At 33.2% G+C, this 8,593-nt stretch overlaps 1 long non-coding RNA gene across 1 annotated transcript; it reads right to left on the bottom strand.

The window, feature by feature from the left end:
* Positions 1–2,005: 2,005 nt before the first annotated feature.
* Positions 2,006–6,576, bottom strand: LOC116348193. The gene is made up of 3 exons (XR_004201771.1): positions 6,490–6,576; positions 2,307–2,389; positions 2,006–2,107 (listed from the first exon to the last, which is right to left on the bottom strand). It is a non-coding gene; the product is annotated as an uncharacterized LOC116348193 (long non-coding RNA).
* Positions 6,577–8,593: the final 2,017 nt, after the last annotated feature.

Below are 8,593 nucleotides of genomic sequence, written 5' to 3'. Positions count from 1 at the left end.
AAAAACGAAAATTTGTCTGATTTGCTAGAGAATTTTTTGTTTTTGAAGTTTTAGTAATTCGAGAAAAATACAGCATTTGCGAAAATTTAATTTTTTCCTCTTTAATCTAATCACAAATGCATCTGAACGTTATGTTGCATTGAGATTAACAAGATCTGTCGATTAAAACTTTCTGAAGTAAAACTCCAAATTCACCAAAAAATTTCAAGTTGAATTATTTCACTCATTTTTGCTAAAAAGTCATGTTAAATGCATCTAAAAGTTGTGGATTGACTAAATATGAACAATGCGATTGATACCAAATATTTACATTTCGTTAAAGTGGTGAAAATTGTAGCGAATTTGAACTGAAGGAAAATTTGGTTGAATGGCAGTCTTAATGTCCCAAGTTTATATGGCAAACTATATACAAACTTGGGACACTTTTATTGGAAATATTTCGAAGGGACACTTCAGTTTGAACAAAAATTAAGTTTCATTATTATTCTCAACCATTCATTTCGATTATATAAATGAAGATCAAAATATATTACACAGAGAGAAAAAATGTGGTATTTTTAATTCAATTTTGGTAGATTTAATATAAAATCAACAAACAACGAATTAAATTTGCCATTTTTGACATCTCTGAGGTATATTTTGCAAAAGTGACTATCAGTTGAATAAGTTTTACCAATTGCTTCATTACATTCACCAAATTCATGAGCTAGCGTCATCTGTGGTTTCGAAAAGTTGGTAAAACTTATTCAACAAATATTGACTTTTGAAAAATATGCCTCAGAGATGTCAAAAATGGTAAATTTAATTCGTTGTTGGTTGATTATATATTAAATCTACCAAAATTGAATTAAAAATACCACATTTTTTCTTTCTGTGTATACATTTCACTCAGCCATAGACTAGTGGTTAGCGTTCCAGGTTTGTAAGCGTGAGGATACGAGTTCGATTCTTGGTCAAATTTCGGCCGGTATTTTTCCACTTTGATTCGCCCAGGAATCATTGGTGGTTTAATGAGGAGAAGTTTAAAAGAAGTCTGATACTTGTGGAGTGCTTCGGAGGGCACTTAAAGCCGTCGGTCCCGTGTGTGTGCACAACGAAAATGTGGGTTCAGCACAGACACACGTAAAATAGAGTGCCTTCGCGTTAGATTGGTGTCTTGGATATGCGATATCCATGACATCTACCGTAAAAGGGTAGTATTGAACTACTCGTGAATATACCGGTAAATCAGTGGTGGTAGTACAGTCTCTATTGAAAAGAGAATTCAGTGCCATCTGGAGTTTGGCATCAATCGGGCGTATTGCAATATATTAAAAGACCTGAGCAACGATGAACTACGGATATTACTGGATAGCAGACCTAGTACACTCCCCGATCTAATCCAATACAGGGGGAGGAAAATTTTTTAAGCCTAGAATATAAAGAGAAGTGTTTTCAAATCATTCTTGTACTATAATTGAAGTATGAACTGTCAACAGTATTTCCACAAAAAATTTGGTTGATATCTCTTATAGAGAGTTTTCTACGTTGATCAATTGGTCATCACCTCGAGATCCTTGGAAATTTTTATAAAATTGAGTACCGCATTTTCCTATTGAGACATTTTTCATATTTGAAAAGTGGAAATACTAGCTAGAGGCCGGCCCCAACAAATGCAATAGATGGTGAATTTGAATCAAGATTCAGGTTGAAGCCAAGCCAAATGCAGCAGCTTCTAAGTTTTAGTTTTGATTTTTGATTTTAATAATTATAATATCGCTAGCCCTGATTTTGTGGTCTTGCCCATGTACCTCAAATGTGGTTGAACTAAATTTGTTTAACCATTTGGTATATTACTTAATGAAGCCAAAAGATACACTTTTCGAATTTAAAATATTTTTTTAAAGCAAAACTTAAATAAATATATGAATGTGGTTACAAAAAATCAAAAAGGATACATAAAAATGGAGACAACATGCAAATTACTCGTTAATATTATTCAACATAATACGTTCAAATGTGTTAACTAACCAGTGTGAATTCGCTTATGGATATTGAGCGTTGATTTCTGTGTGAAACGTTTCAAGCATACCTCGCATTGGAAAGGACGTTCACCAGTGTGTATTCGCTACAATGTATTCAAATAAAAAAAGTTTGAAGTGATATTCAATTGAACGTAAAAAATGAATTGCCGCAAAATTGATTAAAATCTCAATCAAGTTTTTTTTATAAAGAATTCTGTTTTATAATATTCCATAGCTTAGTTAATTTTTTTTAGATAAAATCAATATTTGTTGGAGATCGTAAATGGATTAATGAAAATTTACCATATGAATGTCAAGATATGGTTTACGGCAGAATGCAGCATTGCATTGGGTACACTGGAACGGCTTATGCATGCTCCAATAACCTACAAAACAGAAAGAATTTATATCGAATGTGGTAGAAAATTCTGTACCAGTTCGAACACATTTAAAACAATGACGAGCAATAGAATCAGATAAGCGTATGATGTGAACCAATTTGCAAACACAATATCCTGATACATTTATTGTTTTCCTTTTTGTTGGTTTTGTTTGTTGTTGTTAATCTTTAATCATGAATTTGAACAAAAAATATTACACAAAATAAAAATGAATATAAACGATATAGAATCCACATGAATGAGCAAATGCACGAATCAATGAGTTTTTTAAATAAAAAATGTCGAAAATTTGCCAATGCGTCGAATGTATTACTCTTCCTTTTTTCTACTTCGTAACAATTATTGAATTAATTGAATTCTTTTGTTGGTGACAATGATCAATTAAAACGCATAATGCAAGCATTTCAAGTTTAATCAGACTGTTTCACGTGACCTTTATTTGGTGAGAAGGCCTTTACTGGTTTGCCATTTTCTTAATAAACAAAATTGAAAAATCCCTCCATAGCTTCTGGGTTCCATTAATCCTCCGCAATTCCACTCATTTTTGTGATGGTTGCATTTTACAAACATTTTAGGCTAGTAAGTTTCTCGCATTTGTAAATAAAAAAATAAGTATCACCAATTAGAACATCAATAAGTTCTGTGTCATTCAATTGTATTCACATTGCATAGCGATTTATAATCAGACTTCTCGAACATTAATAAACTCGATCGCACACAATATGTTTGTGTATTGTCGCCATATTAGCATTATCGTTATTATTATGTTTTCAGAACTCTCCAGTTGAAGAAGTACATTAGGTGTACAGGTAATCGGAAAATGATTACAAAAAAAATTTAAAAATAAATAGTCTTACAGGAGTAAGACGAACTTTTCCGCACGGTGGTAGTTGCGTATATAACGCATTTGAAGACATTTATCTAGTAATGCTGATTTATTCTAGGCGGTTCAAATGACATTTGTATATTCGGAACGTTGCATTGCGACATCAGTCCATACTGACAGTAAAAAGCGAGGAATTTCTGCAATGTTTAGAATGTTCAAAGTATATCAAGTTTTTATTTACAGTACACAAAAATTATCTAACATTTATTTTCGTCACAAAATTAATATCAGAAATTTTTTGTTTCACATTTTGGTTTTGAGAAAATACTCGATTTCCCTAGGGTTTTTCACAAGGAATAAAATTATTCCATTTTGCTGAGCTCTCGAAAAATGCCTCACCCCATCAAAGACATACTATACAGAGAAAAATGTATTCAATTTTGCTAGAGATTTTCAAAAATATTACATTTTGCTAGGGTTTTTGGGTTTTTCAGAGCGCCGATTTTCGGCCGTGACCCCCTCCTAAATTTACTATTGTCAGAACCTATGTTCGTCAGTCGCTCTTCACCTCTTCGGACGTTTTTTATTTGATTGAATTTACTTCCGATTTTGCTTCGAAAAGTCTGAATGTCAATCACTATGCAATGTAAATACATTAAAATGACACACAATTATTCGCTCTTTTAAACCAAGATATCCATTTTTTTATTTAGAGATAGATGCAAGATTCACCCTAGTTTAGATGTACAAAAAAAATCCTTTTTTCCTTGTATTTGAGTATTTTGGGCTTTACAGGGTGGCCCAGAATAACTGTCATTTTTTTTGCACCTACGTAATTTCAACTACAATGCTTTCCAATCACCCTTTGGTTCACCGTTATGTTTATTCATGTTTTGGCAATCCACCGTGACGATGCACAGTATTGCGCAGTTCTTGTTTACTTTATAATAGCAATGGATGTGAAACGTCAACTAGTTTTGAATTTACATAAAAAAGGTTTGCGACAAGCTGATATTTTTCGGCGGCTTCAGAACGACAATATCAATTTGAGATTTATTCATCGCACCATAAAACGATACAAGGAACGTGGAACAGTCGATGTGAAGCGAAAACCGGGTAGAAAAAAATCTGTACGTACAAAAGATCTGGTCCAAAAGATACGAAAGAAAATTCGTCGAAATAACAGAAGAAGCGCCAGAATCTTGGCTCGTGAGCACAATATCAGTCGATCTTCAATGCAAAGAGTGTTGAAAGAAGATTTGGGAGTGAAACCATTTAAAAAAAAACCGAAAACACGGTTTGACAATCAAAAATAAGCAAGACAGAAAGCAGAAATGCAAAGAACTGCTACGCCGGGCCGCAACTTCAAACATTGTGTTTTCAGACGAAAAGTTGTTCCTTTCGCAGTCAAGTCTCAATGCGCAAAATGATCGCGTGCACAGAAAGAAAATATCAGCCGACGCTATACGCAAAACCGACTGGTACGTGCGCTCATACGTTTTTACATCTTTTACATCCATTACCATACGATTATTCGACTGTGCGAAGATACGCACAAAGAGTAACGAATCAGTCGAAAAATCGTATGGTCACTAGATGTAAAAGATTTAAAAACGTATGAGCGCACGTACCAGTCGGTTTTGCGTATAGCATCTGCTGATATTTTCTTACTGTGTGTATGCAGCGTCAATTGAAGACATTCCTGAAGATGATTTAGCTGTTGAACGATTTCAAAATGTATCAAGTGTCATGGTTTGGTTCGCCGTTTCGGCAGGCCACAAATTTCCTCTTGTTGTCATTGAAAAGGGCGTTAAAATTAATGCAACTTTTTATAAAGAAGAAATATTGCGCAACATCTTGTTGCCACATGCTGAAACTGTGTTTGGTGATGAACCGTGGGTGTTTCAACAAGATGGGGCACCGGCACATCGAGCAAACAAAGTGCAACAGTGGTTAAGGGAAAATGTGCCTGATGGTAATTGATAAAATTAGGAGAACTGATTACACAAAATATGAACCAATAAATTATATGCTTACATCATTCAACGATTATTATGCCAAAAAATTGCAAAACAGTGATAAAATTTTAATTGATTTAGAAGTAAATTTATCAACAGTTAAACAAAGAATAGAAAATTATTTAAAGCAAAACAGATAAATACAAAATGTTTGTTATGGATTAGCAGTTGCAAAATTAATTTATGAAAATTATATTATTTACATAAGCAATAATTTTTCAGTTACACTTTCAAAAATGCTTGATAAAAATTATATTATATTATATTTATTTAATCAAAATATTTTCAATAAACCACCAAGGCGAAGGAACGCTGTTCGGTGCAGTTATTATTATTATTATTGTTTTATTACCAAAGACGAATGGCCGCCATCGTCTCCAGACCCAAATCCATTCGATTATTTTGTGTGGGGCAATCAAAGCTTAATGATCTGAAGATTAAGAAGATCACAAAATTGGATGCATTTAAAAAGAAAATCGTCAAGATTTGGAATGATATTCCCATCGAAATGGTGCGGTCCGCGTGTAAATCATTTTTACGATGTTTGCGTTCGGTGGTCCGTGCAAACGGAGGAAGAATCAAAACCAAAACATGAATTTAAAATTTTGGAACCTATTCTAAATCCCAATAAAGTTTTCGTTCAATTTTAGTAAAAAACAATACGATTTTTAAGCACATATTAAAGTGACAGTTATTCTGGGCCACCCTGTATAGTCACATGAAAAATGATTATTATGATAATTAAAACAAACTAATTGTAAACATCTCCCATTACTAAAAGAAAAAATTTCCCAAGACGTATTGACATGAATAGGGTAAGATTTGAGAAATTCCTATATTAGTATAGCTTTCAATAACTCTGTGAAACTGTACAGTGATATTTCATGACTTACATCAAAAGACACTTTTAAACACGACAAACTATGTATGATATTGAATGTTTGTGGTTGATTGTGAAATTCTCATAATTGATGAATGAAATTAAGCAAATGAATGAATACAAGCAACAGAAAAGTGTTTGTATTTCAAAAAAATACTCAATGAGTTATTTGTCTTATTTATTAAAATAATGAAAAAAAAAGAAGATATTAACTCAAAAAAGGCGACTTTGAAATGAATAATGGTAAATATGTGTGTATGTGTTTGGGAATGAACAATGATAGCAAAGATTTTTTGTTTTTTTGTTCAGTTTTCAATGCAAAGAAAATTAATAGAATATAATACACCAACGAACTACACACCCGTATGAATTCGTGTGTGCAATGTTAGAGCGCACTTCTGTGTAAATGTCTTCAGACACTGCCCGCACTGGAAAGGACGTTCCCCTGGCAAAATCAAAATAACACAAAATTTGTTGGTTTTGTTCTAGAATTGTTTGGTTCTGCATAGATATGAGTTATCTTTGTCTATTTTAAAAAAGTGAAGTAATAGATGCTAAAGAATTTTTCTTTGATTTCAAATATCCTAAAACTTTATTCTTTGTTTATTTGCTATGATCTGGATAATATAAACGAAATTTGATACATTGCGATCTTGACGAAATGAAGTCATAAAAATAATAACGAATAAAAAGGCTGAACATTTAATTTCATATACACACGTGTGTAAGCAAACGAATTTGTAACGTTTTTTTTATCCATTTTAACATAAAAAATATGTATCGCTTTGTTGGTGATTCTCGTATTAAATAGTAGACAGATTATATGTGTAGTTTACTCATTCCACAGCATAATGTGAATCAGACCCGATACAATGCTAAGTTTTAATTTTAATTTAATAAAAATTGCCAATGTGTTATATTGAACCCACCGTTTAAATCGGCGATAGCATCTCATGCACTTATTGATGAACAGGACGGTATCACCATCGATAGTGTGCGTTTAGTTAAACAAGAAAACAAAGAGAGTTAGCTTGATGCATACGAAGCATATTTCATACAAAAAGACGATAATTCAGTGAACAAAGACAGAGGCAATATCGAATCGTGTATCTTCTCTCTCATTTGATGTACAATTATTGTTGTTGTTACCACGTGTTTTTGTTTTTATCACCGTTAACTCTTATGTGTGTTTTGTAAAGAGCCGTGTACTAGCCAATCCTGATACCAACGTTTAAGTTGTGATGCTGAAGATGAGACTCATAGATGTCTCGAAATGCATTCAAGTAAGAGAAGTAGTGAATTTGTTTTCAATGTCGCATTGATTATTGGAAGAAGTGCGTTGAGAGTAACAACATAAGGTTCTTTGAATTTCATAACGGAATGAAAAATTAAGATAAAAAAATATGTGCGATTTCCAGGCACTCGCAAACTGATTGTAGTCATCATGAAAAGTGGCAATTGTATCATACAAATGGTCGATGAATACATGACATCAATGTGTTTCACATGATTTCCGCAAGAAACTCGACGCAATCGATACAAGAAATATGTGGGTTGTGTACCAAATACAATTTTTGGAGTACCACCACTCATTGTATACACCTAAGTGAGTAAACGATTACTGCAAAAGCGACGGTCCATATCCGTGCAATTGGATGTGGCGCGAGATGCGAGAAATTAGCGATGTTATCGCTGCAACTCTTCGAGATTGACCGAATGTAGATAGTGTGCTGCCGGAGCACATCTGTATGGCATGCTGATATTGCAGCAGCGAAGCTGATTCGGCAGGTGAATATTTTTGTGGCCTTGCTCGCGTACCCCTTGATATAAATTGTACTCGGTATTGTACTTACAATGTTGATTATATTATAATCAACTCAATTTTTTTCATATCAATCTAATTGAATGGTTTTTTCTCTATTTTGTTTCATTCCTTTGCTGACGTTGGATATGACTGAAACTACACACAAATCCGGCCCAAGATCGACCGTAACATTGTGCCTGATAATGATGATTTTACGCTAAAATTTGTGGCTTGGGACGAAAAATAGTGGCGACCCAACTGATAAAATCTTGATCTTGACTCAAGAAATTCTATAAAAAATAAAATACTTGACTTATTGTAATATACAAATTGTTGAAGTTAAAAACATAAAAGGTTAAAAATTATTATTGTAATACTCTACAATTCCTAATCCATTCCTTCGAATCATTTTCATTCTGTTCCATAGAATTAATATAAGAAACTATATAGTTTGACCACAAACACACATACATATGAAAGAAACAAAAATCGCAACAACATATAACATATTGCTGGCAAATATTTGAGATTTGGTAGTAGAGAGATATACCATCGGAATAACGTAATAGCGACAACGTTGTGCAGCGAATGGACAGACATACGACAGCCGTAACAGAGAGAGAGAGAGAGAGAGAGAGAGAGAGAGAGAGAGAGAGAGAGA

Source organism: Contarinia nasturtii, unplaced genomic scaffold, assembly GCF_009176525.2.
Source record: "Contarinia nasturtii isolate CC-2019 unplaced genomic scaffold, AAFC_CNas_1.1 Cnas_scaffold_2333, whole genome shotgun sequence".
Classification (NCBI taxonomy): domain Eukaryota; kingdom Metazoa; phylum Arthropoda; class Insecta; order Diptera; family Cecidomyiidae; genus Contarinia; species Contarinia nasturtii.
This window is presented reverse-complemented; position numbering and strand designations above follow the sequence as displayed.